This window comes from Hydractinia symbiolongicarpus, chromosome 9 (assembly GCF_029227915.1).
Source record: "Hydractinia symbiolongicarpus strain clone_291-10 chromosome 9, HSymV2.1, whole genome shotgun sequence".
Lineage (NCBI taxonomy): Eukaryota > Metazoa > Cnidaria > Hydrozoa > Anthoathecata > Hydractiniidae > Hydractinia > Hydractinia symbiolongicarpus.
In genome coordinates this window covers 8,981,363-9,008,782 of record NC_079883.1, presented here as the reverse complement: position 1 = coordinate 9,008,782, position 27,420 = coordinate 8,981,363, and the positions used below count along the sequence as shown (strand labels likewise).

At 40.2% G+C, this 27,420-nt stretch overlaps 14 non-coding genes across 14 annotated transcripts; 9 read left to right on the top strand and 5 right to left on the bottom strand.

Moving 5' to 3' along the window:
• Positions 1 to 166: 166 nt before the first annotated feature.
• Positions 167 to 331, top strand: LOC130659812 (U1 spliceosomal RNA). Its single transcript, XR_008987015.1, has one exon. It is a non-coding gene; the product is annotated as a U1 spliceosomal RNA (small nuclear RNA).
• A 350-nt stretch (positions 332 to 681) lies between these two features.
• Positions 682 to 800, bottom strand: LOC130661544 (5S ribosomal RNA). Its single transcript, XR_008988722.1, has one exon. It is a non-coding gene; the product is annotated as a 5S ribosomal RNA (ribosomal RNA).
• Positions 801 to 5,665: 4,865 nt separating this feature from the next.
• LOC130660489 (U2 spliceosomal RNA) lies at positions 5,666 to 5,857 on the top strand. The gene has a single exon (XR_008987686.1). It is a non-coding gene; the product is annotated as a U2 spliceosomal RNA (small nuclear RNA).
• Positions 5,858 to 6,042: 185 nt separating this feature from the next.
• Positions 6,043 to 6,207, top strand: LOC130659810 (U1 spliceosomal RNA). The gene has a single exon (XR_008987014.1). It is a non-coding gene; the product is annotated as a U1 spliceosomal RNA (small nuclear RNA).
• Positions 6,208 to 6,557: 350 nt separating this feature from the next.
• LOC130658802 (5S ribosomal RNA) lies at positions 6,558 to 6,676 on the bottom strand. The gene has a single exon (XR_008986015.1). It is a non-coding gene; the product is annotated as a 5S ribosomal RNA (ribosomal RNA).
• Positions 6,677 to 11,541: 4,865 nt separating this feature from the next.
• LOC130660862 (U2 spliceosomal RNA) lies at positions 11,542 to 11,733 on the top strand. The gene has a single exon (XR_008988059.1). It is a non-coding gene; the product is annotated as a U2 spliceosomal RNA (small nuclear RNA).
• A 185-nt stretch (positions 11,734 to 11,918) lies between these two features.
• LOC130659809 (U1 spliceosomal RNA) lies at positions 11,919 to 12,083 on the top strand. Its single transcript, XR_008987013.1, has one exon. It is a non-coding gene; the product is annotated as a U1 spliceosomal RNA (small nuclear RNA).
• A 350-nt stretch (positions 12,084 to 12,433) lies between these two features.
• Positions 12,434 to 12,552, bottom strand: LOC130661543 (5S ribosomal RNA). The gene has a single exon (XR_008988720.1). It is a non-coding gene; the product is annotated as a 5S ribosomal RNA (ribosomal RNA).
• A 4,865-nt stretch (positions 12,553 to 17,417) lies between these two features.
• Positions 17,418 to 17,609, top strand: LOC130660861 (U2 spliceosomal RNA). The gene has a single exon (XR_008988058.1). It is a non-coding gene; the product is annotated as a U2 spliceosomal RNA (small nuclear RNA).
• Positions 17,610 to 17,794: 185 nt separating this feature from the next.
• LOC130660444 (U1 spliceosomal RNA) lies at positions 17,795 to 17,959 on the top strand. The gene has a single exon (XR_008987643.1). It is a non-coding gene; the product is annotated as a U1 spliceosomal RNA (small nuclear RNA).
• A 350-nt stretch (positions 17,960 to 18,309) lies between these two features.
• Positions 18,310 to 18,428, bottom strand: LOC130661542 (5S ribosomal RNA). The gene has a single exon (XR_008988719.1). It is a non-coding gene; the product is annotated as a 5S ribosomal RNA (ribosomal RNA).
• A 4,865-nt stretch (positions 18,429 to 23,293) lies between these two features.
• LOC130660860 (U2 spliceosomal RNA) lies at positions 23,294 to 23,485 on the top strand. Its single transcript, XR_008988057.1, has one exon. It is a non-coding gene; the product is annotated as a U2 spliceosomal RNA (small nuclear RNA).
• A 185-nt stretch (positions 23,486 to 23,670) lies between these two features.
• LOC130659808 (U1 spliceosomal RNA) lies at positions 23,671 to 23,835 on the top strand. Its single transcript, XR_008987012.1, has one exon. It is a non-coding gene; the product is annotated as a U1 spliceosomal RNA (small nuclear RNA).
• Positions 23,836 to 24,185: 350 nt separating this feature from the next.
• Positions 24,186 to 24,304, bottom strand: LOC130661541 (5S ribosomal RNA). The gene has a single exon (XR_008988718.1). It is a non-coding gene; the product is annotated as a 5S ribosomal RNA (ribosomal RNA).
• Positions 24,305 to 27,420: the final 3,116 nt, after the last annotated feature.

Below are 27,420 nucleotides of genomic sequence, written 5' to 3'. Positions count from 1 at the left end.
GTCCTCTTTCCGACGGCACTCTGCATAGTCTACGGCGGGAACAAAACGCGTACACTGGGGGAGAATACAGCCTATGCCCCGCGACACGGCAGTTTATAACACACTCAAGCCACAAGCATTAACAAACTTTGAAGGGTACCCTCATGCTACGGTGCAGTTCCAACTCATACTTACCTGACGGGGAAGTAAAGACTGATCAATGAGGGTTTTCTTCCAGAGTGAGGCTCTTGCATTGCACTACGCTTGGGCTGACCTCTGCGATTACTGCAAACGTCAGTAACTCGACCGTACAATTTCTGGTAGTGGGGGCCTGCGTCCGCGCTCGCCCCCTCCTTAAGTCAAAATGAATGAGCTTAGAAAAGTTGCGCGGCCAAATGTCGGTGGTGACTTAAACGCTAAGGTAAAACCTCGCTTGGCTGTTACGAAACGTGATTGCGATATAAGTCCTCGGAAGGCGGCGGAATTTTATTTTATTTGCCATTCCGTCAGGGTTATTGGATGATCGGCAATAGATCGAGTTTGTATGCATTTGAAAGCTCTTTTTTCTCGTACTATCACCTGAAAATGTCGTAGGAAAATGTCATAGGAAACACTTTCAACAACCGCCACGTTCCTTAATTGTTATAACAAGAAATATATCACAGCACCATTGAAATGAAAAGGCAACAAATGAAAATGAAAAGCCTACGACACCGGGAGTTCCCAGGCGGTCCCCCATCCAAGTACTATCCCGGCCCGACGATGCTTAACTTCCGTGATCAGACGAGAACGGGTGTGTTCATCGTGGTATGGCCGTAGACATTAGTAGGGGCAAATACGTGCAATTTATTTTGACGTTGTGATCAAATTTTTTTATTTAATTTCTTTGAGTTACTTAGGACAAGGCGTATGCATGGATTATCTATTAGACTTTAAGGTTATAGTTTTGTGAAAAAAACAATGTTTTTTTAAAGATGTGTGGCTATAAAAATAGCCGTTGTTTTCTGAGTGTAGCGGTTTACTTCTTCTGTCCTTTGTCGTTCTTCTTTGGGAGTAAGACAGCTTGAATGTTTGGCAAAACACCACCAGCTGCAATGGTTACACCGCTCAAAAGTTTGTTTAATTCTTCATCATTACGAACAGCCAATTGTAAATGTCTTGGAATAATCCTAGCTTTTTTGTTGTCTCTTGCTGCGTTACCAGCCAACTCCAATATCTCAGCAGATAAATATTCCAAGACGGCTGCTAAGTAAACTGGTGCTCCAGATCCAATTCGGTTAGCATAGTGCCCTCTACGAAGGAATCTATGCACTCTACCGACTGGAAATTGAAGTCCAGCTCTTGAGGATCTTGTCTTGGCTTTAGCCTTAGCTTTTCCACCTTTTCCACGTCCAGACATAACTGCGATTTGATTTGTAAGTTAATACAAAAACGTACGAATATTTAACGTAAGTGTTAACGAAATAAACTTTACTCGTTTTTTCATCATAAAAATAGGATCGAAATCATGTTTTTTTAACCAATCATAATTAAGTATTAAACAAAAGATTTTTTTTTTAACCAATTAAATTGCGTATCGGCGTTTTCGGATCGAATTCGATCCGATTTTTTTACTTATAAACAAAAAGTTTTGACTTGCAGTTTAATGCTTATTTACAAGTTAAGTAGCAAAAATTTTTAACCATGTCTGACGCAGCAGCTAAAGGAGGAAAACAGGCACCTAAAGTAGCCAAGAAAGGTGAAAAAAGAGCCGGCAAAAAAGGAGGAAAGATTGGTGGAACTGGTGAAAAGAAACGCAAGAGAAAGAGAAAGGAAAGTTATGCTATTTACATCTACAATGTTTTGAAACAAGTTCACCCAGATGTCGGAGTTTCAAGCAAAGCTATGAGCATCATGAACTCATTTGTCAACGACATCTTTGAGCGCATTGCTTCCGAAGCTTCGCGTTTGGCTCTTCAAAACAAAAAGTCGACCATCTCTTCTCGTGAAATTCAAACCGCAGTACGTCTTCTCTTGCCTGGAGAACTTGCAAAACACGCAGTCAGTGAAGGAACAAAAGCCGTCACAAAATACACAAGCAGCAAGTAAACCAACGTCTACCAAACACAAACGGTCTTTTTTAAGACCACACATCTTTAAAAAAACATTTACTTGGCGTCACTACAAGTTAACCGAAGTTAATAAAACTTCTAAATAATGTGCTTAAGAACACTAGCCTACATTTAAAATACTTCCCCATGTGTGTGTGTGGATTAGCTTCACTTTTCATACGTATTATTAGCTGTACTTGCAGAAAAGACAAGTACATTGATCCATGTTATTGCTTACATTTAACTTAACCCAGCTTTTCACGGAAACACTCCCAGGCAAATTAACCCTACAAAGTATTTCTAAATTTTTTTTGTGTCATATATGACATAGTATCGTATAGCAATAAATGTAACTGTGACAAGACTTTACACATTGTGTAATTTGGAAGCGTGCACAAAGTAATGTTTTAAAAGATTTGTGGCTATAAAAATAGCCGTTTTTGTTGAGCAATGACAACGCTTAACCTCCGAATCCGTAAAGAGTTCTTCCTTGACGTTTTAAGGCATAAACAACATCCATAGCGGTAACGGTCTTGCGTTTAGCGTGCTCTGTGTAGGTTACAGCATCACGAATAACATTCTCTAAGAAAACCTTCAGTACACCTCTGGTTTCCTCATAGATAAGGCCAGAGATACGTTTGACACCACCTCGTCGAGCAAGACGTCGAATAGCAGGTTTTGTGATTCCCTGAATGTTATCACGAAGAATTTTTCGGTGACGTTTAGCACCTCCTTTTCCCAATCCTTTACCTCCTTTTCCGCGTCCAGACATATTGATATAGTTGCGTACAGAACGAGTACAAAAACAACGTTTGAGTTAACAGAATTCAGACAGCTTTAAAAAGAGGCCATAAAATTACCTACTGCTCGTGGAAACACCCTAATTAACCAATAGAGTTGCGTCATTACAAAATGTTCCGAACATTTTGTACATTTTTTTAAGTAAAACTGTAGTTTTTTTAAAAATTCGTGGTCTTAATGTTTCAGTAAGGCAATAAATTTGGCATCGTTGGAATTCGCCAAACCTTCTGCTACTTACTAAAAAAAAAAAAAGTCAAAAGCTTTTGTGTATCAGAAGATACAGCCGTTTTCCCGTAGCCAAAAAACACAGATTTTATAAAAATGTTAAAGTAATGAGCGTAATGTCATTATGCAGCCAATCAGAAATTACTTTCTTAGCACCAATCAAATGGTTTGTTTTGAACCTTAGCTGTCAATCAATATGAGAAATAAAACTTTGGCGCGATAGTGCATTTTAGACCGTCTTGTGTATCCGTACTACATCGACTTCTTAAAATATGGCTCGTACAAAGCAAACTGCACGTAAATCTACTGGAGGAAAGGCTCCACGAAAACAACTCGCCACTAAAGCTGCGAGGAAAAGCGCACCAGCTACTGGAGGAGTGAAAAAACCACATCGTTACAGACCTGGTACAGTTGCTCTCAGAGAAATCAGAAGATACCAGAAGTCAACCGAGCTCTTGATCCGCAAGTTGCCTTTCCAGCGTCTTGTGCGAGAAATTGCTCAGGACTTCAAAACAGATCTGCGATTCCAGAGCACAGCCGTTATGGCTCTGCAAGAGGCTTCTGAAGCGTACCTTGTTGGCTTGTTCGAGGATACTAACTTGTGTGCCATTCACGCAAAACGAGTTACAATCATGCCTAAAGACATCCAGTTGGCAAGAAGAATTCGTGGGGAACGTGCCTAAGCATCTTACCAAACAAAAAACGGCTATTTTTATAGCCACACATCCATAAAAAATATTACGGCTAGCTTTTTATATCAAACTTTGTTCTGCTTTCTGTTTAAATTTTATGCTACATAAAAATTTTATGCTACATAAAGTTTGACAATGTTAAAAATATGAAGGGCAAGAAAAGTAAAAGCAAGAAAATAAGAAATTTAAAAACGAAAATACTTAAACTTAGGGAATCTAATCTTAAAATTACTCTTTTTTAACTGTTTAAGTGACTTAAACAAGTTTAACTTTGTACCAAGATAATGTTTTTTTGTAAATGTGTGGCTATAAAAATAGCCGTTTGTTAATGTAATAGCCAGATACACACAAATTATTTTTTTGCGGTCTTCTTTGCTGCCTTTTTGGGAGTCTTTTTGACCTTCTTTGCTGCAGGTTTTTTAGCAACAGGCTTCTTTGTGGGTTTCTTAGCTGCTGGTTTCTTAGCCGAGGCTTTCTTTGTGGCAGGCTTCTTTGCTGCTTTCTTTGGCGTGCTCTTCTTTGCTGGCTTCTTTTTTGGTGTACTTTTCTTTGCAGTAGGCTTCTTTGCCGTTGGCTTTTTTGCTGCGGCCTTTTTCTTAGGTTTTTCTTTTTTTACCTGACCTAGCTTGAATGATCCAGAAGCACCAGTGCCTTTAGTTTGAATCAAATCGCCTGATGTTACTCCTCGTTTAAGAGCCATTTTCAGATGATGATCTGAGTTTTCAGCAACTTTGTAATTTGCATGAATATATTTTGTAATAGCTTGGCGAGATGAACCACCGCGTTCCTTTAGGGTAGCGATAGCAGCCTTGATCATGTCCACATATTTAGGGTGATCAGCTGTCTTCTTTGCAGCAGGTTTCTTCTTGGGTGCGATTTTCTTTGGAGAAGCTGCTTCACTCATTTTTAATGTTTTCTTACAACAATCCAACGATAAACGATGCTTGTTATCACAGTAGAAGTATACTAAACATTACCGTGTAAATGAGATATAATTTAAGACGGTGCGAAGTATGCGGACGTAAAAGTACCACTCCCGGGAATTGATTTGGCGCGAAAACAGAAATGTGTGTTTCTGTACATCGTATAATGTCCGTTTTGGGAGCCGCGACTATGCGAAAGCATGTTAATTTTTATTTGTAGCACGACGCAATAGTCTGAAAGAGAAGCTGCTGGAGTTTGAGGTCTTCAGCATTACATCTACTCTGTTAATTTGGGCTTCTTCCGCGCCCGTGTTAGGATTTTCATAAAGCGTTCTTTGGTTTGCGTTGCGTATGTCGGCCTACATCATCGACACGGCCTGTTTCCGGCTATTAGGAGCAATTCATATATTGGGCACTGCGTTTCGACTTTTTTATTAGACCACAGTAAAAAAATTCACTCACAGAAGTCCCTTTCTTTCATGGCTACAAACACGAAGAATTCTGTCGTAAGTAAAACGAATGCGCAAGCCAAAATAACGATGGGGCGAAGTCATAAGCATCGCCCTGTGGCCCAATGGATAAGGCATCTGACTACGAATCAGGGGATTCCAGGTTCGACTCCTGGCAGGGTCGCACTGTCGCATTTCGGCTGCATGGTCTACTGTGTAACGCGCGCGCACGTTCTGGCGTAATGCGTTGATAAACGGAATGTACGCAGTCATATTGGAAAGTAATATCACGCACTTAGTATCGTCGCCTTTGTTAGCATTCATGTAAGTTACCATCCACTCGCTACAGTCGCTCTCCATCCTACGGCTAAATCAACAGCCGTGATTTTTACTATGTCGCCGTCCATCCGTACGCGGTGACAGTTGTAAGCTTTACAGTAACGTGACATGCTCCACAAGCAGTTACGGTGTGTGGACGATGCCTATCATGGCAACGCTTGTTCTTTATCGCTTCTCGGCCTAATGGCTAAGATCAAGTGTAGTATCTGTTCTTATCAGTTTAATATCTGGTAGGCCATTCTCTGAATGGTCAGTATATTAATCTGATTTTTGGCCTTGGGTCATGGAGGTGGATTCATTCACGCCGTGACCACGGGTTGCCTTGGTGTTGCACTATTACCGATGGCAGCCCACATAAGCAATAAAAGAATAATAGCAGTCCTCTTTCCGACGGCACTCTGCATAGTCTACGGCGGGAACAAAACGCGTACACTGGGGGAGAATACAGCCTATGCCCCGCGACACGGCAGTTTATAACACACTCAAGCCACAAGCATTAACAAACTTTGAAGGGTACCCTCATGCTACGGTGCAGTTCCAACTCATACTTACCTGACGGGGAAGTAAAGACTGATCAATGAGGGTTTTCTTCCAGAGTGAGGCTCTTGCATTGCACTACGCTTGGGCTGACCTCTGCGATTACTGCAAACGTCAGTAACTCGACCGTACAATTTCTGGTAGTGGGGGCCTGCGTCCGCGCTCGCCCCCTCCTTAAGTCAAAATGAATGAGCTTAGAAAAGTTGCGCGGCCAAATGTCGGTGGTGACTTAAACGCTAAGGTAAAACCTCGCTTGGCTGTTACGAAACGTGATTGCGATATAAGTCCTCGGAAGGCGGCGGAATTTTATTTTATTTGCCATTCCGTCAGGGTTATTGGATGATCGGCAATAGATCGAGTTTGTATGCATTTGAAAGCTCTTTTTTCTCGTACTATCACCTGAAAATGTCGTAGGAAAATGTCATAGGAAACACTTTCAACAACCGCCACGTTCCTTAATTGTTATAACAAGAAATATATCACAGCACCATTGAAATGAAAAGGCAACAAATGAAAATGAAAAGCCTACGACACCGGGAGTTCCCAGGCGGTCCCCCATCCAAGTACTATCCCGGCCCGACGATGCTTAACTTCCGTGATCAGACGAGAACGGGTGTGTACATCGTGGTATGGCCGTAGACATTAGTAGGGGCAAATACGTGCAATTTATTTTGACGTTGTGATCAAATTTTTTTATTTAATTTCTTTGAGTTACTTAGGACAAGGCGTATGCATGGATTATCTATTAGACTTTAAGGTTATAGTTTTGTGAAAAAAACAATGTTTTTTTAAAGATGTGTGGCTATAAAAATAGCCGTTGTTTTCTGAGTGTAGCGGTTTACTTCTTCTGTCCTTTGTCGTTCTTCTTTGGGAGTAAGACAGCTTGAATGTTTGGCAAAACACCACCAGCTGCAATGGTTACACCGCTCAAAAGTTTGTTTAATTCTTCATCATTACGAACAGCCAATTGTAAATGTCTTGGAATAATCCTAGCTTTTTTGTTGTCTCTTGCTGCGTTACCAGCCAACTCCAATATCTCAGCAGATAAATATTCCAAGACGGCTGCTAAGTAAACTGGTGCTCCAGATCCAATTCGGTTAGCATAGTGCCCTCTACGAAGGAATCTATGCACTCTACCGACTGGAAATTGAAATCCAGCTCTTGAGGATCTTGTCTTGGCTTTAGCCTTAGCTTTTCCACCTTTTCCACGTCCAGACATAACTGCGATTTGATTTGTAAGTTAATACAAAAACGTACGAATATTTAACGTAAGTGTTAACGAAATAAACTTTACTCGTTTTTTCATCATAAAAATAGGATCGAAATCATGTTTTTTTAACCAATCATAATTAAGTATTAAACAAAAGATTTTTTTTTTAACCAATTAAATTGCGTATCGGCGTTTTCGGATCGAATTCGATCCGATTTTTTTACTTATAAACAAAAAGTTTTGACTTGCAGTTTAATGCTTATTTACAAGTTAAGTAGCAAAAATTTTTAACCATGTCTGACGCAGCAGCTAAAGGAGGAAAACAGGCACCTAAAGTAGCCAAGAAAGGTGAAAAAAGAGCCGGCAAAAAAGGAGGAAAGATTGGTGGAACTGGTGAAAAGAAACGCAAGAGAAAGAGAAAGGAAAGTTATGCTATTTACATCTACAATGTTTTGAAACAAGTTCACCCAGATGTCGGAGTTTCAAGCAAAGCTATGAGCATCATGAACTCATTTGTCAACGACATCTTTGAGCGCATTGCTTCCGAAGCTTCGCGTTTGGCTCTTCAAAACAAAAAGTCGACCATCTCTTCTCGTGAAATTCAAACCGCAGTACGTCTTCTCTTGCCTGGAGAACTTGCAAAACACGCAGTCAGTGAAGGAACAAAAGCCGTCACAAAATACACAAGCAGCAAGTAAACCAACGTCTACCAAACACAAACGGTCTTTTTTAAGACCACACATCTTTAAAAAAACATTTACTTGGCGTCACTACAAGTTAACCGAAGTTAATAAAACTTCTAAATAATGTGCTTAAGAACACTAGCCTACATTTAAAATACTTCCCCATGTGTGTGTGTGGATTAGCTTCACTTTTCATACGTATTATTAGCTGTACTTGCAGAAAAGACAAGTACATTGATCCATGTTATTGCTTACATTTAACTTAACCCAGCTTTTCACGGAAACACTCCCAGGCAAATTAACCCTACAAAGTATTTCTAAATTTTTTTTGTGTCATATATGACATAGTATCGTATAGCAATAAATGTAACTGTGACAAGACTTTACACATTGTGTAATTTGGAAGCGTGCACAAAGTAATGTTTTAAAAGATTTGTGGCTATAAAAATAGCCGTTTTTGTTGAGCAATGACAACGCTTAACCTCCGAATCCGTAAAGAGTTCTTCCTTGACGTTTTAAGGCATAAACAACATCCATAGCGGTAACGGTCTTGCGTTTAGCGTGCTCTGTGTAGGTTACAGCATCACGAATAACATTCTCTAAGAAAACCTTCAGTACACCTCTGGTTTCCTCATAGATAAGGCCAGAGATACGTTTGACACCACCTCGTCGAGCAAGACGTCGAATAGCAGGTTTTGTGATTCCCTGAATGTTATCACGAAGAATTTTTCGGTGACGTTTAGCACCTCCTTTTCCCAATCCTTTACCTCCTTTTCCGCGTCCAGACATATTGATATAGTTGCGTACAGAACGAGTACAAAAACAACGTTTGAGTTAACAGAATTCAGACAGCTTTAAAAAGAGGCCATAAAATTACCTACTGCTCGTGGAAACACCCTAATTAACCAATAGAGTTGCGTCATTACAAAATGTTCCGAACATTTTGTACATTTTTTTAAGTAAAACTGTAGTTTTTTTAAAAATTCGTGGTCTTAATGTTTCAGTAAGGCAATAAATTTGGCATCGTTGGAATTCGCCAAACCTTCTGCTACTTACTAAAAAAAAAAAAAGTCAAAAGCTTTTGTGTATCAGAAGATACAGCCGTTTTCCCGTAGCCAAAAAACACAGATTTTATAAAAATGTTAAAGTAATGAGCGTAATGTCATTATGCAGCCAATCAGAAATTACTTTCTTAGCACCAATCAAATGGTTTGTTTTGAACCTTAGCTGTCAATCAATATGAGAAATAAAACTTTGGCGCGATAGTGCATTTTAGACCGTCTTGTGTATCCGTACTACATCGACTTCTTAAAATATGGCTCGTACAAAGCAAACTGCACGTAAATCTACTGGAGGAAAGGCTCCACGAAAACAACTCGCCACTAAAGCTGCGAGGAAAAGCGCACCAGCTACTGGAGGAGTGAAAAAACCACATCGTTACAGACCTGGTACAGTTGCTCTCAGAGAAATCAGAAGATACCAGAAGTCAACCGAGCTCTTGATCCGCAAGTTGCCTTTCCAGCGTCTTGTGCGAGAAATTGCTCAGGACTTCAAAACAGATCTGCGATTCCAGAGCACAGCCGTTATGGCTCTGCAAGAGGCTTCTGAAGCGTACCTTGTTGGCTTGTTCGAGGATACTAACTTGTGTGCCATTCACGCAAAACGAGTTACAATCATGCCTAAAGACATCCAGTTGGCAAGAAGAATTCGTGGGGAACGTGCCTAAGCATCTTACCAAACAAAAAACGGCTATTTTTATAGCCACACATCCATAAAAAATATTACGGCTAGCTTTTTATATCAAACTTTGTTCTGCTTTCTGTTTAAATTTTATGCTACATAAAAATTTTATGCTACATAAAGTTTGACAATGTTAAAAATATGAAGGGCAAGAAAAGTAAAAGCAAGAAAATAAGAAATTTAAAAACGAAAATACTTAAACTTAGGGAATCTAATCTTAAAATTACTCTTTTTTAACTGTTTAAGTGACTTAAACAAGTTTAACTTTGTACCAAGATAATGTTTTTTTGTAAATGTGTGGCTATAAAAATAGCCGTTTGTTAATGTAATAGCCAGATACACACAAATTATTTTTTTGCGGTCTTCTTTGCTGCCTTTTTGGGAGTCTTTTTGACCTTCTTTGCTGCAGGTTTTTTAGCAACAGGCTTCTTTGTGGGTTTCTTAGCTGCTGGTTTCTTAGCCGAGGCTTTCTTTGTGGCAGGCTTCTTTGCTGCTTTCTTTGGCGTGCTCTTCTTTGCTGGCTTCTTTTTTGGTGTACTTTTCTTTGCAGTAGGCTTCTTTGCCGTTGGCTTTTTTGCTGCGGCCTTTTTCTTAGGTTTTTCTTTTTTTACCTGACCTAGCTTGAATGATCCAGAAGCACCAGTGCCTTTAGTTTGAATCAAATCGCCTGATGTTACTCCTCGTTTAAGAGCCATTTTCAGATGATGATCTGAGTTTTCAGCAACTTTGTAATTTGCATGAATATATTTTGTAATAGCTTGGCGAGATGAACCACCGCGTTCCTTTAGGGTAGCGATAGCAGCCTTGATCATGTCCACATATTTAGGGTGATCAGCTGTCTTCTTTGCAGCAGGTTTCTTCTTGGGTGCGATTTTCTTTGGAGAAGCTGCTTCACTCATTTTTAATGTTTTCTTACAACAATCCAACGATAAACGATGCTTGTTATCACAGTAGAAGTATACTAAACATTACCGTGTAAATGAGATATAATTTAAGACGGTGCGAAGTATGCGGACGTAAAAGTACCACTCCCGGGAATTGATTTGGCGCGAAAACAGAAATGTGTGTTTCTGTACATCGTATAATGTCCGTTTTGGGAGCCGCGACTATGCGAAAGCATGTTAATTTTTATTTGTAGCACGACGCAATAGTCTGAAAGAGAAGCTGCTGGAGTTTGAGGTCTTCAGCATTACATCTACTCTGTTAATTTGGGCTTCTTCCGCGCCCGTGTTAGGATTTTCATAAAGCGTTCTTTGGTTTGCGTTGCGTATGTCGGCCTACATCATCGACACGGCCTGTTTCCGGCTATTAGGAGCAATTCATATATTGGGCACTGCGTTTCGACTTTTTTATTAGACCACAGTAAAAAAATTCACTCACAGAAGTCCCTTTCTTTCATGGCTACAAACACGAAGAATTCTGTCGTAAGTAAAACGAATGCGCAAGCCAAAATAACGATGGGGCGAAGTCATAAGCATCGCCCTGTGGCCCAATGGATAAGGCATCTGACTACGAATCAGGGGATTCCAGGTTCGACTCCTGGCAGGGTCGCACTGTCGCATTTCGGCTGCATGGTCTACTGTGTAACGCGCGCGCACGTTCTGGCGTAATGCGTTGATAAACGGAATGTACGCAGTCATATTGGAAAGTAATATCACGCACTTAGTATCGTCGCCTTTGTTAGCATTCATGTAAGTTACCATCCACTCGCTACAGTCGCTCTCCATCCTACGGCTAAATCAACAGCCGTGATTTTTACTATGTCGCCGTCCATCCGTACGCGGTGACAGTTGTAAGCTTTACAGTAACGTGACATGCTCCACAAGCAGTTACGGTGTGTGGACGATGCCTATCATGGCAACGCTTGTTCTTTATCGCTTCTCGGCCTAATGGCTAAGATCAAGTGTAGTATCTGTTCTTATCAGTTTAATATCTGGTAGGCCATTCTCTGAATGGTCAGTATATTAATCTGATTTTTGGCCTTGGGTCATGGAGGTGGATTCATTCACGCCGTGACCACGGGTTGCCTTGGTGTTGCACTATTACCGATGGCGGCCCACATAAGCAATAAAAGAATAATAGCAGTCCTCTTTCCGACGGCACTCTGCATAGTCTACGGCGGGAACAAAACGCGTACACTGGGGGAGAATACAGCCTATGCCCCGCGACACGGCAGTTTATAACACACTCAAGCCACAAGCATTAACAAACTTTGAAGGGTACCCTCATGCTACGGTGCAGTTCCAACTCATACTTACCTGACGGGGAAGTAAAGACTGATCAATGAGGGTTTTCTTCCAGAGTGAGGCTCTTGCATTGCACTACGCTTGGGCTGACCTCTGCGATTACTGCAAACGTCAGTAACTCGACCGTACAATTTCTGGTAGTGGGGGCCTGCGTCCGCGCTCGCCCCCTCCTTAAGTCAAAATGAATGAGCTTAGAAAAGTTGCGCGGCCAAATGTCGGTGGTGACTTAAACGCTAAGGTAAAACCTCGCTTGGCTGTTACGAAACGTGATTGCGATATAAGTCCTCGGAAGGCGGCGGAATTTTATTTTATTTGCCATTCCGTCAGGGTTATTGGATGATCGGCAATAGATCGAGTTTGTATGCATTTGAAAGCTCTTTTTTCTCGTACTATCACCTGAAAATGTCGTAGGAAAATGTCATAGGAAACACTTTCAACAACCGCCACGTTCCTTAATTGTTATAACAAGAAATATATCACAGCACCATTGAAATGAAAAGGCAACAAATGAAAATGAAAAGCCTACGACACCGGGAGTTCCCAGGCGGTCCCCCATCCAAGTACTATCCCGGCCCGACGATGCTTAACTTCCGTGATCAGACGAGAACGGGTGTGTTCATCGTGGTATGGCCGTAGACATTAGTAGGGGCAAATACGTGCAATTTATTTTGACGTTGTGATCAAATTTTTTTATTTAATTTCTTTGAGTTACTTAGGACAAGGCGTATGCATGGATTATCTATTAGACTTTAAGGTTATAGTTTTGTGAAAAAAACAATGTTTTTTTAAAGATGTGTGGCTATAAAAATAGCCGTTGTTTTCTGAGTGTAGCGGTTTACTTCTTCTGTCCTTTGTCGTTCTTCTTTGGGAGTAAGACAGCTTGAATGTTTGGCAAAACACCACCAGCTGCAATGGTTACACCGCTCAAAAGTTTGTTTAATTCTTCATCATTACGAACAGCCAATTGTAAATGTCTTGGAATAATCCTAGCTTTTTTGTTGTCTCTTGCTGCGTTACCAGCCAACTCCAATATCTCAGCAGATAAATATTCCAAGACGGCTGCTAAGTAAACTGGTGCTCCAGATCCAATTCGGTTAGCATAGTGCCCTCTACGAAGGAATCTATGCACTCTACCGACTGGAAATTGAAGTCCAGCTCTTGAGGATCTTGTCTTGGCTTTAGCCTTAGCTTTTCCACCTTTTCCACGTCCAGACATAACTGCGATTTGATTTGTAAGTTAATACAAAAACGTACGAATATTTAACGTAAGTGTTAACGAAATAAACTTTACTCGTTTTTTCATCATAAAAATAGGATCGAAATCATGTTTTTTTAACCAATCATAATTAAGTATTAAACAAAAGATTTTTTTTTTAACCAATTAAATTGCGTATCGGCGTTTTCGGATCGAATTCGATCCGATTTTTTTACTTATAAACAAAAAGTTTTGACTTGCAGTTTAATGCTTATTTACAAGTTAAGTAGCAAAAATTTTTAACCATGTCTGACGCAGCAGCTAAAGGAGGAAAACAGGCACCTAAAGTAGCCAAGAAAGGTGAAAAAAGAGCCGGCAAAAAAGGAGGAAAGATTGGTGGAACTGGTGAAAAGAAACGCAAGAGAAAGAGAAAGGAAAGTTATGCTATTTACATCTACAATGTTTTGAAACAAGTTCACCCAGATGTCGGAGTTTCAAGCAAAGCTATGAGCATCATGAACTCATTTGTCAACGACATCTTTGAGCGCATTGCTTCCGAAGCTTCGCGTTTGGCTCTTCAAAACAAAAAGTCGACCATCTCTTCTCGTGAAATTCAAACCGCAGTACGTCTTCTCTTGCCTGGAGAACTTGCAAAACACGCAGTCAGTGAAGGAACAAAAGCCGTCACAAAATACACAAGCAGCAAGTAAACCAACGTCTACCAAACACAAACGGTCTTTTTTAAGACCACACATCTTTAAAAAAACATTTACTTGGCGTCACTACAAGTTAACCGAAGTTAATAAAACTTCTAAATAATGTGCTTAAGAACACTAGCCTACATTTAAAATACTTCCCCATGTGTGTGTGTGGATTAGCTTCACTTTTCATACGTATTATTAGCTGTACTTGCAGAAAAGACAAGTACATTGATCCATGTTATTGCTTACATTTAACTTAACCCAGCTTTTCACGGAAACACTCCCAGGCAAATTAACCCTACAAAGTATTTCTAAATTTTTTTTGTGTCATATATGACATAGTATCGTATAGCAATAAATGTAACTGTGACAAGACTTTACACATTGTGTAATTTGGAAGCGTGCACAAAGTAATGTTTTAAAAGATTTGTGGCTATAAAAATAGCCGTTTTTGTTGAGCAATGACAACGCTTAACCTCCGAATCCGTAAAGAGTTCTTCCTTGACGTTTTAAGGCATAAACAACATCCATAGCGGTAACGGTCTTGCGTTTAGCGTGCTCTGTGTAGGTTACAGCATCACGAATAACATTCTCTAAGAAAACCTTCAGTACACCTCTGGTTTCCTCATAGATAAGGCCAGAGATACGTTTGACACCACCTCGTCGAGCAAGACGTCGAATAGCAGGTTTTGTGATTCCCTGAATGTTATCACGAAGAATTTTTCGGTGACGTTTAGCACCTCCTTTTCCCAATCCTTTACCTCCTTTTCCGCGTCCAGACATATTGATATAGTTGCGTACAGAACGAGTACAAAAACAACGTTTGAGTTAACAGAATTCAGACAGCTTTAAAAAGAGGCCATAAAATTACCTACTGCTCGTGGAAACACCCTAATTAACCAATAGAGTTGCGTCATTACAAAATGTTCCGAACATTTTGTACATTTTTTTAAGTAAAACTGTAGTTTTTTTAAAAATTCGTGGTCTTAATGTTTCAGTAAGGCAATAAATTTGGCATCGTTGGAATTCGCCAAACCTTCTGCTACTTACTAAAAAAAAAAAAAGTCAAAAGCTTTTGTGTATCAGAAGATACAGCCGTTTTCCCGTAGCCAAAAAACACAGATTTTATAAAAATGTTAAAGTAATGAGCGTAATGTCATTATGCAGCCAATCAGAAATTACTTTCTTAGCACCAATCAAATGGTTTGTTTTGAACCTTAGCTGTCAATCAATATGAGAAATAAAACTTTGGCGCGATAGTGCATTTTAGACCGTCTTGTGTATCCGTACTACATCGACTTCTTAAAATATGGCTCGTACAAAGCAAACTGCACGTAAATCTACTGGAGGAAAGGCTCCACGAAAACAACTCGCCACTAAAGCTGCGAGGAAAAGCGCACCAGCTACTGGAGGAGTGAAAAAACCACATCGTTACAGACCTGGTACAGTTGCTCTCAGAGAAATCAGAAGATACCAGAAGTCAACCGAGCTCTTGATCCGCAAGTTGCCTTTCCAGCGTCTTGTGCGAGAAATTGCTCAGGACTTCAAAACAGATCTGCGATTCCAGAGCACAGCCGTTATGGCTCTGCAAGAGGCTTCTGAAGCGTACCTTGTTGGCTTGTTCGAGGATACTAACTTGTGTGCCATTCACGCAAAACGAGTTACAATCATGCCTAAAGACATCCAGTTGGCAAGAAGAATTCGTGGGGAACGTGCCTAAGCATCTTACCAAACAAAAAACGGCTATTTTTATAGCCACACATCCATAAAAAATATTACGGCTAGCTTTTTATATCAAACTTTGTTCTGCTTTCTGTTTAAATTTTATGCTACATAAAAATTTTATGCTACATAAAGTTTGACAATGTTAAAAATATGAAGGGCAAGAAAAGTAAAAGCAAGAAAATAAGAAATTTAAAAACGAAAATACTTAAACTTAGGGAATCTAATCTTAAAATTACTCTTTTTTAACTGTTTAAGTGACTTAAACAAGTTTAACTTTGTACCAAGATAATGTTTTTTTGTAAATGTGTGGCTATAAAAATAGCCGTTTGTTAATGTAATAGCCAGATACACACAAATTATTTTTTTGCGGTCTTCTTTGCTGCCTTTTTGGGAGTCTTTTTGACCTTCTTTGCTGCAGGTTTTTTAGCAACAGGCTTCTTTGTGGGTTTCTTAGCTGCTGGTTTCTTAGCCGAGGCTTTCTTTGTGGCAGGCTTCTTTGCTGCTTTCTTTGGCGTGCTCTTCTTTGCTGGCTTCTTTTTTGGTGTACTTTTCTTTGCAGTAGGCTTCTTTGCCGTTGGCTTTTTTGCTGCGGCCTTTTTCTTAGGTTTTTCTTTTTTTACCTGACCTAGCTTGAATGATCCAGAAGCACCAGTGCCTTTAGTTTGAATCAAATCGCCTGATGTTACTCCTCGTTTAAGAGCCATTTTCAGATGATGATCTGAGTTTTCAGCAACTTTGTAATTTGCATGAATATATTTTGTAATAGCTTGGCGAGATGAACCACCGCGTTCCTTTAGGGTAGCGATAGCAGCCTTGATCATGTCCACATATTTAGGGTGATCAGCTGTCTTCTTTGCAGCAGGTTTCTTCTTGGGTGCGATTTTCTTTGGAGAAGCTGCTTCACTCATTTTTAATGTTTTCTTACAACAATCCAACGATAAACGATGCTTGTTATCACAGTAGAAGTATACTAAACATTACCGTGTAAATGAGATATAATTTAAGACGGTGCGAAGTATGCGGACGTAAAAGTACCACTCCCGGGAATTGATTTGGCGCGAAAACAGAAATGTGTGTTTCTGTACATCGTATAATGTCCGTTTTGGGAGCCGCGACTATGCGAAAGCATGTTAATTTTTATTTGTAGCACGACGCAATAGTCTGAAAGAGAAGCTGCTGGAGTTTGAGGTCTTCAGCATTACATCTACTCTGTTAATTTGGGCTTCTTCCGCGCCCGTGTTAGGATTTTCATAAAGCGTTCTTTGGTTTGCGTTGCGTATGTCGGCCTACATCATCGACACGGCCTGTTTCCGGCTATTAGGAGCAATTCATATATTGGGCACTGCGTTTCGACTTTTTTATTAGACCACAGTAAAAAAATTCACTCACAGAAGTCCCTTTCTTTCATGGCTACAAACACGAAGAATTCTGTCGTAAGTAAAACGAATGCGCAAGCCAAAATAACGATGGGGCGAAGTCATAAGCATCGCCCTGTGGCCCAATGGATAAGGCATCTGACTACGAATCAGGGGATTCCAGGTTCGACTCCTGGCAGGGTCGCACTGTCGCATTTCGGCTGCATGGTCTACTGTGTAACGCGCGCGCACGTTCTGGCGTAATGCGTTGATAAACGGAATGTACGCAGTCATATTGGAAAGTAATATCACGCACTTAGTATCGTCGCCTTTGTTAGCATTCATGTAAGTTACCATCCACTCGCTACAGTCGCTCTCCATCCTACGGCTAAATCAACAGCCGTGATTTTTACTATGTCGCCGTCCATCCGTACGCGGTGACAGTTGTAAGCTTTACAGTAACGTGACATGCTCCACAAGCAGTTACGGTGTGTGGACGATGCCTATCATGGCAACGCTTGTTCTTTATCGCTTCTCGGCCTAATGGCTAAGATCAAGTGTAGTATCTGTTCTTATCAGTTTAATATCTGGTAGGCCATTCTCTGAATGGTCAGTATATTAATCTGATTTTTGGCCTTGGGTCATGGAGGTGGATTCATTCACGCCGTGACCACGGGTTGCCTTGGTGTTGCACTATTACCGATGGCGGCCCACATAAGCAATAAAAGAATAATAGCAGTCCTCTTTCCGACGGCACTCTGCATAGTCTACGGCGGGAACAAAACGCGTACACTGGGGGAGAATACAGCCTATGCCCCGCGACACGGCAGTTTATAACACACTCAAGCCACAAGCATTAACAAACTTTGAAGGGTACCCTCATGCTACGGTGCAGTTCCAACTCATACTTACCTGACGGCGAAGTAAAGACTGATCAATGAGGGTTTTCTTCCAGAGTGAGGCTCTTGCATTGCACTACGCTTGGGCTGACCTCTGCGATTACTGCAAACGTCAGTAACTCGACCGTACAATTTCTGGTAGTGGGGGCCTGCGTCCGCGCTCGCCCCCTCCTTAAGTCAAAATGAATGAGCTTAGAAAAGTTGCGCGGCCAAATGTCGGTGGTGACTTAAACGCTAAGGTAAAACCTCGCTTGGCTGTTACGAAACGTGATTGCGATATAAGTCCTCGGAAGGCGGCGGAATTTTATTTTATTTGCCATTCCGTCAGGGTTATTGGATGATCGGCAATAGATCGAGTTTGTATGCATTTGAAAGCTCTTTTTTCTCGTACTATCACCTGAAAATGTCGTAGGAAAATGTCATAGGAAACACTTTCAACAACCGCCACGTTCCTTAATTGTTATAACAAGAAATATATCACAGCACCATTGAAATGAAAAGGCAACAAATGAAAATGAAAAGCCTACGACACCGGGAGTTCCCAGGCGGTCCCCCATCCAAGTACTATCCCGGCCCGACGATGCTTAACTTCCGTGATCAGACGAGAACGGGTGTGTTCATCGTGGTATGGCCGTAGACATTAGTAGGGGCAAATACGTGCAATTTATTTTGACGTTGTGATCAAATTTTTTTATTTAATTTCTTTGAGTTACTTAGGACAAGGCGTATGCATGGATTATCTATTAGACTTTAAGGTTATAGTTTTGTGAAAAAAACAATGTTTTTTTAAAGATGTGTGGCTATAAAAATAGCCGTTGTTTTCTGAGTGTAGCGGTTTACTTCTTCTGTCCTTTGTCGTTCTTCTTTGGGAGTAAGACAGCTTGAATGTTTGGCAAAACACCACCAGCTGCAATGGTTACACCGCTCAAAAGTTTGTTTAATTCTTCATCATTACGAACAGCCAATTGTAAATGTCTTGGAATAATCCTAGCTTTTTTGTTGTCTCTTGCTGCGTTACCAGCCAACTCCAATATCTCAGCAGATAAATATTCCAAGACGGCTGCTAAGTAAACTGGTGCTCCAGATCCAATTCGGTTAGCATAGTGCCCTCTACGAAGGAATCTATGCACTCTACCGACTGGAAATTGAAGTCCAGCTCTTGAGGATCTTGTCTTGGCTTTAGCCTTAGCTTTTCCACCTTTTCCACGTCCAGACATAACTGCGATTTGATTTGTAAGTTAATACAAAAACGTACGAATATTTAACGTAAGTGTTAACGAAATAAACTTTACTCGTTTTTTCATCATAAAAATAGGATCGAAATCATGTTTTTTTAACCAATCATAATTAAGTATTAAACAAAAGATTTTTTTTTTAACCAATTAAATTGCGTATCGGCGTTTTCGGATCGAATTCGATCCGATTTTTTTACTTATAAACAAAAAGTTTTGACTTGCAGTTTAATGCTTATTTACAAGTTAAGTAGCAAAAATTTTTAACCATGTCTGACGCAGCAGCTAAAGGAGGAAAACAGGCACCTAAAGTAGCCAAGAAAGGTGAAAAAAGAGCCGGCAAAAAAGGAGGAAAGATTGGTGGAACTGGTGAAAAGAAACGCAAGAGAAAGAGAAAGGAAAGTTATGCTATTTACATCTACAATGTTTTGAAACAAGTTCACCCAGATGTCGGAGTTTCAAGCAAAGCTATGAGCATCATGAACTCATTTGTCAACGACATCTTTGAGCGCATTGCTTCCGAAGCTTCGCGTTTGGCTCTTCAAAACAAAAAGTCGACCATCTCTTCTCGTGAAATTCAAACCGCAGTACGTCTTCTCTTGCCTGGAGAACTTGCAAAACACGCAGTCAGTGAAGGAACAAAAGCCGTCACAAAATACACAAGCAGCAAGTAAACCAACGTCTACCAAACACAAACGGTCTTTTTTAAGACCACACATCTTTAAAAAAACATTTACTTGGCGTCACTACAAGTTAACCGAAGTTAATAAAACTTCTAAATAATGTGCTTAAGAACACTAGCCTACATTTAAAATACTTCCCCATGTGTGTGTGTGGATTAGCTTCACTTTTCATACGTATTATTAGCTGTACTTGCAGAAAAGACAAGTACATTGATCCATGTTATTGCTTACATTTAACTTAACCCAGCTTTTCACGGAAACACTCCCAGGCAAATTAACCCTACAAAGTATTTCTAAATTTTTTTTGTGTCATATATGACATAGTATCGTATAGCAATAAATGTAACTGTGACAAGACTTTACACATTGTGTAATTTGGAAGCGTGCACAAAGTAATGTTTTAAAAGATTTGTGGCTATAAAAATAGCCGTTTTTGTTGAGCAATGACAACGCTTAACCTCCGAATCCGTAAAGAGTTCTTCCTTGACGTTTTAAGGCATAAACAACATCCATAGCGGTAACGGTCTTGCGTTTAGCGTGCTCTGTGTAGGTTACAGCATCACGAATAACATTCTCTAAGAAAACCTTCAGTACACCTCTGGTTTCCTCATAGATAAGGCCAGAGATACGTTTGACACCACCTCGTCGAGCAAGACGTCGAATAGCAGGTTTTGTGATTCCCTGAATGTTATCACGAAGAATTTTTCGGTGACGTTTAGCACCTCCTTTTCCCAATCCTTTACCTCCTTTTCCGCGTCCAGACATATTGATATAGTTGCGTACAGAACGAGTACAAAAACAACGTTTGAGTTAACAGAATTCAGACAGCTTTAAAAAGAGGCCATAAAATTACCTACTGCTCGTGGAAACACCCTAATTAACCAATAGAGTTGCGTCATTACAAAATGTTCCGAACATTTTGTACATTTTTTTAAGTAAAACTGTAGTTTTTTTAAAAATTCGTGGTCTTAATGTTTCAGTAAGGCAATAAATTTGGCATCGTTGGAATTCGCCAAACCTTCTGCTACTTACTAAAAAAAAAAAAAGTCAAAAGCTTTTGTGTATCAGAAGATACAGCCGTTTTCCCGTAGCCAAAAAACACAGATTTTATAAAAATGTTAAAGTAATGAGCGTAATGTCATTATGCAGCCAATCAGAAATTACTTTCTTAGCACCAATCAAATGGTTTGTTTTGAACCTTAGCTGTCAATCAATATGAGAAATAAAACTTTGGCGCGATAGTGCATTTTAGACCGTCTTGTGTATCCGTACTACATCGACTTCTTAAAATATGGCTCGTACAAAGCAAACTGCACGTAAATCTACTGGAGGAAAGGCTCCACGAAAACAACTCGCCACTAAAGCTGCGAGGAAAAGCGCACCAGCTACTGGAGGAGTGAAAAAACCACATCGTTACAGACCTGGTACAGTTGCTCTCAGAGAAATCAGAAGATACCAGAAGTCAACCGAGCTCTTGATCCGCAAGTTGCCTTTCCAGCGTCTTGTGCGAGAAATTGCTCAGGACTTCAAAACAGATCTGCGATTCCAGAGCACAGCCGTTATGGCTCTGCAAGAGGCTTCTGAAGCGTACCTTGTTGGCTTGTTCGAGGATACTAACTTGTGTGCCATTCACGCAAAACGAGTTACAATCATGCCTAAAGACATCCAGTTGGCAAGAAGAATTCGTGGGGAACGTGCCTAAGCATCTTACCAAACAAAAAACGGCTATTTTTATAGCCACACATCCATAAAAAATATTACGGCTAGCTTTTTATATCAAACTTTGTTCTGCTTTCTGTTTAAATTTTATGCTACATAAAAATTTTATGCTACATAAAGTTTGACAATGTTAAAAATATGAAGGGCAAGAAAAGTAAAAGCAAGAAAATAAGAAATTTAAAAACGAAAATACTTAAACTTAGGGAATCTAATCTTAAAATTACTCTTTTTTAACTGTTTAAGTGACTTAAACAAGTTTAACTTTGTACCAAGATAATGTTTTTTTGTAAATGTGTGGCTATAAAAATAGCCGTTTGTTAATGTAATAGCCAGATACACACAAATTATTTTTTTGCGGTCTTCTTTGCTGCCTTTTTGGGAGTCTTTTTGACCTTCTTTGCTGCAGGTTTTTTAGCAACAGGCTTCTTTGTGGGTTTCTTAGCTGCTGGTTTCTTAGCCGAGGCTTTCTTTGTGGCAGGCTTCTTTGCTGCTTTCTTTGGCGTGCTCTTCTTTGCTGGCTTCTTTTTTGGTGTACTTTTCTTTGCAGTAGGCTTCTTTGCCGTTGGCTTTTTTGCTGCGGCCTTTTTCTTAGGTTTTTCTTTTTTTACCTGACCTAGCTTGAATGATCCAGAAGCACCAGTGCCTTTAGTTTGAATCAAATCGCCTGATGTTACTCCTCGTTTAAGAGCCATTTTCAGATGATGATCTGAGTTTTCAGCAACTTTGTAATTTGCATGAATATATTTTGTAATAGCTTGGCGAGATGAACCACCGCGTTCCTTTAGGGTAGCGATAGCAGCCTTGATCATGTCCACATATTTAGGGTGATCAGCTGTCTTCTTTGCAGCAGGTTTCTTCTTGGGTGCGATTTTCTTTGGAGAAGCTGCTTCACTCATTTTTAATGTTTTCTTACAACAATCCAACGATAAACGATGCTTGTTATCACAGTAGAAGTATACTAAACATTACCGTGTAAATGAGATATAATTTAAGACGGTGCGAAGTATGCGGACGTAAAAGTACCACTCCCGGGAATTGATTTGGCGCGAAAACAGAAATGTGTGTTTCTGTACATCGTATAATGTCCGTTTTGGGAGCCGCGACTATGCGAAAGCATGTTAATTTTTATTTGTAGCACGACGCAATAGTCTGAAAGAGAAGCTGCTGGAGTTTGAGGTCTTCAGCATTACATCTACTCTGTTAATTTGGGCTTCTTCCGCGCCCGTGTTAGGATTTTCATAAAGCGTTCTTTGGTTTGCGTTGCGTATGTCGGCCTACATCATCGACACGGCCTGTTTCCGGCTATTAGGAGCAATTCATATATTGGGCACTGCGTTTCGACTTTTTTATTAGACCACAGTAAAAAAATTCACTCACAGAAGTCCCTTTCTTTCATGGCTACAAACACGAAGAATTCTGTCGTAAGTAAAACGAATGCGCAAGCCAAAATAACGATGGGGCGAAGTCATAAGCATCGCCCTGTGGCCCAATGGATAAGGCATCTGACTACGAATCAGGGGATTCCAGGTTCGACTCCTGGCAGGGTCGCACTGTCGCATTTCGGCTGCATGGTCTACTGTGTAACGCGCGCGCACGTTCTGGCGTAATGCGTTGATAAACGGAATGTACGCAGTCATATTGGAAAGTAATATCACGCACTTAGTATCGTCGCCTTTGTTAGCATTCATGTAAGTTACCATCCACTCGCTACAGTCGCTCTCCATCCTACGGCTAAATCAACAGCCGTGATTTTTACTATGTCGCCGTCCATCCGTACGCGGTGACAGTTGTAAGCTTTACAGTAACGTGACATGCTCCACAAGCAGTTACGGTGTGTGGACGATGCCTATCATGGCAACGCTTGTTCTTTATCGCTTCTCGGCCTAATGGCTAAGATCAAGTGTAGTATCTGTTCTTATCAGTTTAATATCTGGTAGGCCATTCTCTGAATGGTCAGTATATTAATCTGATTTTTGGCCTTGGGTCATGGAGGTGGATTCATTCACGCCGTGACCACGGGTTGCCTTGGTGTTGCACTATTACCGATGGCGGCCCACATAAGCAATAAAAGAATAATAGCAGTCCTCTTTCCGACGGCACTCTGCATAGTCTACGGCGGGAACAAAACGCGTACACTGGGGGAGAATACAGCCTATGCCCCGCGACACGGCAGTTTATAACACACTCAAGCCACAAGCATTAACAAACTTTGAAGGGTACCCTCATGCTACGGTGCAGTTCCAACTCATACTTACCTGACGGGGAAGTAAAGACTGATCAATGAGGGTTTTCTTCCAGAGTGAGGCTCTTGCATTGCACTACGCTTGGGCTGACCTCTGCGATTACTGCAAACGTCAGTAACTCGACCGTACAATTTCTGGTAGTGGGGGCCTGCGTCCGCGCTCGCCCCCTCCTTAAGTCAAAATGAATGAGCTTAGAAAAGTTGCGCGGCCAAATGTCGGTGGTGACTTAAACGCTAAGGTAAAACCTCGCTTGGCTGTTACGAAACGTGATTGCGATATAAGTCCTCGGAAGGCGGCGGAATTTTATTTTATTTGCCATTCCGTCAGGGTTATTGGATGATCGGCAATAGATCGAGTTTGTATGCATTTGAAAGCTCTTTTTTCTCGTACTATCACCTGAAAATGTCGTAGGAAAATGTCATAGGAAACACTTTCAACAACCGCCACGTTCCTTAATTGTTATAACAAGAAATATATCACAGCACCATTGAAATGAAAAGGCAACAAATGAAAATGAAAAGCCTACGACACCGGGAGTTCCCAGGCGGTCCCCCATCCAAGTACTATCCCGGCCCGACGATGCTTAACTTCCGTGATCAGACGAGAACGGGTGTGTTCATCGTGGTATGGCCGTAGACATTAGTAGGGGCAAATACGTGCAATTTATTTTGACGTTGTGATCAAATTTTTTTATTTAATTTCTTTGAGTTACTTAGGACAAGGCGTATGCATGGATTATCTATTAGACTTTAAGGTTATAGTTTTGTGAAAAAAACAATGTTTTTTTAAAGATGTGTGGCTATAAAAATAGCCGTTGTTTTCTGAGTGTAGCGGTTTACTTCTTCTGTCCTTTGTCGTTCTTCTTTGGGAGTAAGACAGCTTGAATGTTTGGCAAAACACCACCAGCTGCAATGGTTACACCGCTCAAAAGTTTGTTTAATTCTTCATCATTACGAACAGCCAATTGTAAATGTCTTGGAATAATCCTAGCTTTTTTGTTGTCTCTTGCTGCGTTACCAGCCAACTCCAATATCTCAGCAGATAAATATTCCAAGACGGCTGCTAAGTAAACTGGTGCTCCAGATCCAATTCGGTTAGCATAGTGCCCTCTACGAAGGAATCTATGCACTCTACCGACTGGAAATTGAAGTCCAGCTCTTGAGGATCTTGTCTTGGCTTTAGCCTTAGCTTTTCCACCTTTTCCACGTCCAGACATAACTGCGATTTGATTTGTAAGTTAATACAAAAACGTACGAATATTTAACGTAAGTGTTAACGAAATAAACTTTACTCGTTTTTTCATCATAAAAATAGGATCGAAATCATGTTTTTTTAACCAATCATAATTAAGTATTAAACAAAAGATTTTTTTTTTAACCAATTAAATTGCGTATCGGCGTTTTCGGATCGAATTCGATCCGATTTTTTTACTTATAAACAAAAAGTTTTGACTTGCAGTTTAATGCTTATTTACAAGTTAAGTAGCAAAAATTTTTAACCATGTCTGACGCAGCAGCTAAAGGAGGAAAACAGGCACCTAAAGTAGCCAAGAAAGGTGAAAAAAGAGCCGGCAAAAAAGGAGGAAAGATTGGTGGAACTGGTGAAAAGAAACGCAAGAGAAAGAGAAAGGAAAGTTATGCTATTTACATCTACAATGTTTTGAAACAAGTTCACCCAGATGTCGGAGTTTCAAGCAAAGCTATGAGCATCATGAACTCATTTGTCAACGACATCTTTGAGCGCATTGCTTCCGAAGCTTCGCGTTTGGCTCTTCAAAACAAAAAGTCGACCATCTCTTCTCGTGAAATTCAAACCGCAGTACGTCTTCTCTTGCCTGGAGAACTTGCAAAACACGCAGTCAGTGAAGGAACAAAAGCCGTCACAAAATACACAAGCAGCAAGTAAACCAACGTCTACCAAACACAAACGGTCTTTTTTAAGACCACACATCTTTAAAAAAACATTTACTTGGCGTCACTACAAGTTAACCGAAGTTAATAAAACTTCTAAATAATGTGCTTAAGAACACTAGCCTACATTTAAAATACTTCCCCATGTGTGTGTGTGGATTAGCTTCACTTTTCATACGTATTATTAGCTGTACTTGCAGAAAAGACAAGTACATTGATCCATGTTATTGCTTACATTTAACTTAACCCAGCTTTTCACGGAAACACTCCCAGGCAAATTAACCCTACAAAGTATTTCTAAATTTTTTTTGTGTCATATATGACATAGTATCGTATAGCAATAAATGTAACTGTGACAAGACTTTACACATTGTGTAATTTGGAAGCGTGCACAAAGTAATGTTTTAAAAGATTTGTGGCTATAAAAATAGCCGTTTTTGTTGAGCAATGACAACGCTTAACCTCCGAATCCGTAAAGAGTTCTTCCTTGACGTTTTAAGGCATAAACAACATCCATAGCGGTAACGGTCTTGCGTTTAGCGTGCTCTGTGTAGGTTACAGCATCACGAATAACATTCTCTAAGAAAACCTTCAGTACACCTCTGGTTTCCTCATAGATAAGGCCAGAGATACGTTTGACACCACCTCGTCGAGCAAGACGTCGAATAGCAGGTTTTGTGATTCCCTGAATGTTATCACGAAGAATTTTTCGGTGACGTTTAGCACCTCCTTTTCCCAATCCTTTACCTCCTTTTCCGCGTCCAGACATATTGATATAGTTGCGTACAGAACGAGTACAAAAACAACGTTTGAGTTAACAGAATTCAGACAGCTTTAAAAAGAGGCCATAAAATTACCTACTGCTCGTGGAAACACCCTAATTAACCAATAGAGTTGCGTCATTACAAAATGTTCCGAACATTTTGTACATTTTTTTAAGTAAAACTGTAGTTTTTTTAAAAATTCGTGGTCTTAATGTTTCAGTAAGGCAATAAATTTGGCATCGTTGGAATTCGCCAAACCTTCTGCTACTTACTAAAAAAAAAAAAAGTCAAAAGCTTTTGTGTATCAGAAGATACAGCCGTTTTCCCGTAGCCAAAAAACACAGATTTTATAAAAATGTTAAAGTAATGAGCGTAATGTCATTATGCAGCCAATCAGAAATTACTTTCTTAGCACCAATCAAATGGTTTGTTTTGAACCTTAGCTGTCAATCAATATGAGAAATAAAACTTTGGCGCGATAGTGCATTTTAGACCGTCTTGTGTATCCGTACTACATCGACTTCTTAAAATATGGCTCGTACAAAGCAAACTGCACGTAAATCTACTGGAGGAAAGGCTCCACGAAAACAACTCGCCACTAAAGCTGCGAGGAAAAGCGCACCAGCTACTGGAGGAGTGAAAAAACCACATCGTTACAGACCTGGTACAGTTGCTCTCAGAGAAATCAGAAGATACCAGAAGTCAACCGAGCTCTTGATCCGCAAGTTGCCTTTCCAGCGTCTTGTGCGAGAAATTGCTCAGGACTTCAAAACAGATCTGCGATTCCAGAGCACAGCCGTTATGGCTCTGCAAGAGGCTTCTGAAGCGTACCTTGTTGGCTTGTTCGAGGATACTAACTTGTGTGCCATTCACGCAAAACGAGTTACAATCATGCCTAAAGACATCCAGTTGGCAAGAAGAATTCGTGGGGAACGTGCCTAAGCATCTTACCAAACAAAAAACGGCTATTTTTATAGCCACACATCCATAAAAAATATTACGGCTAGCTTTTTATATCAAACTTTGTTCTGCTTTCTGTTTAAATTTTATGCTACATAAAAATTTTATGCTACATAAAGT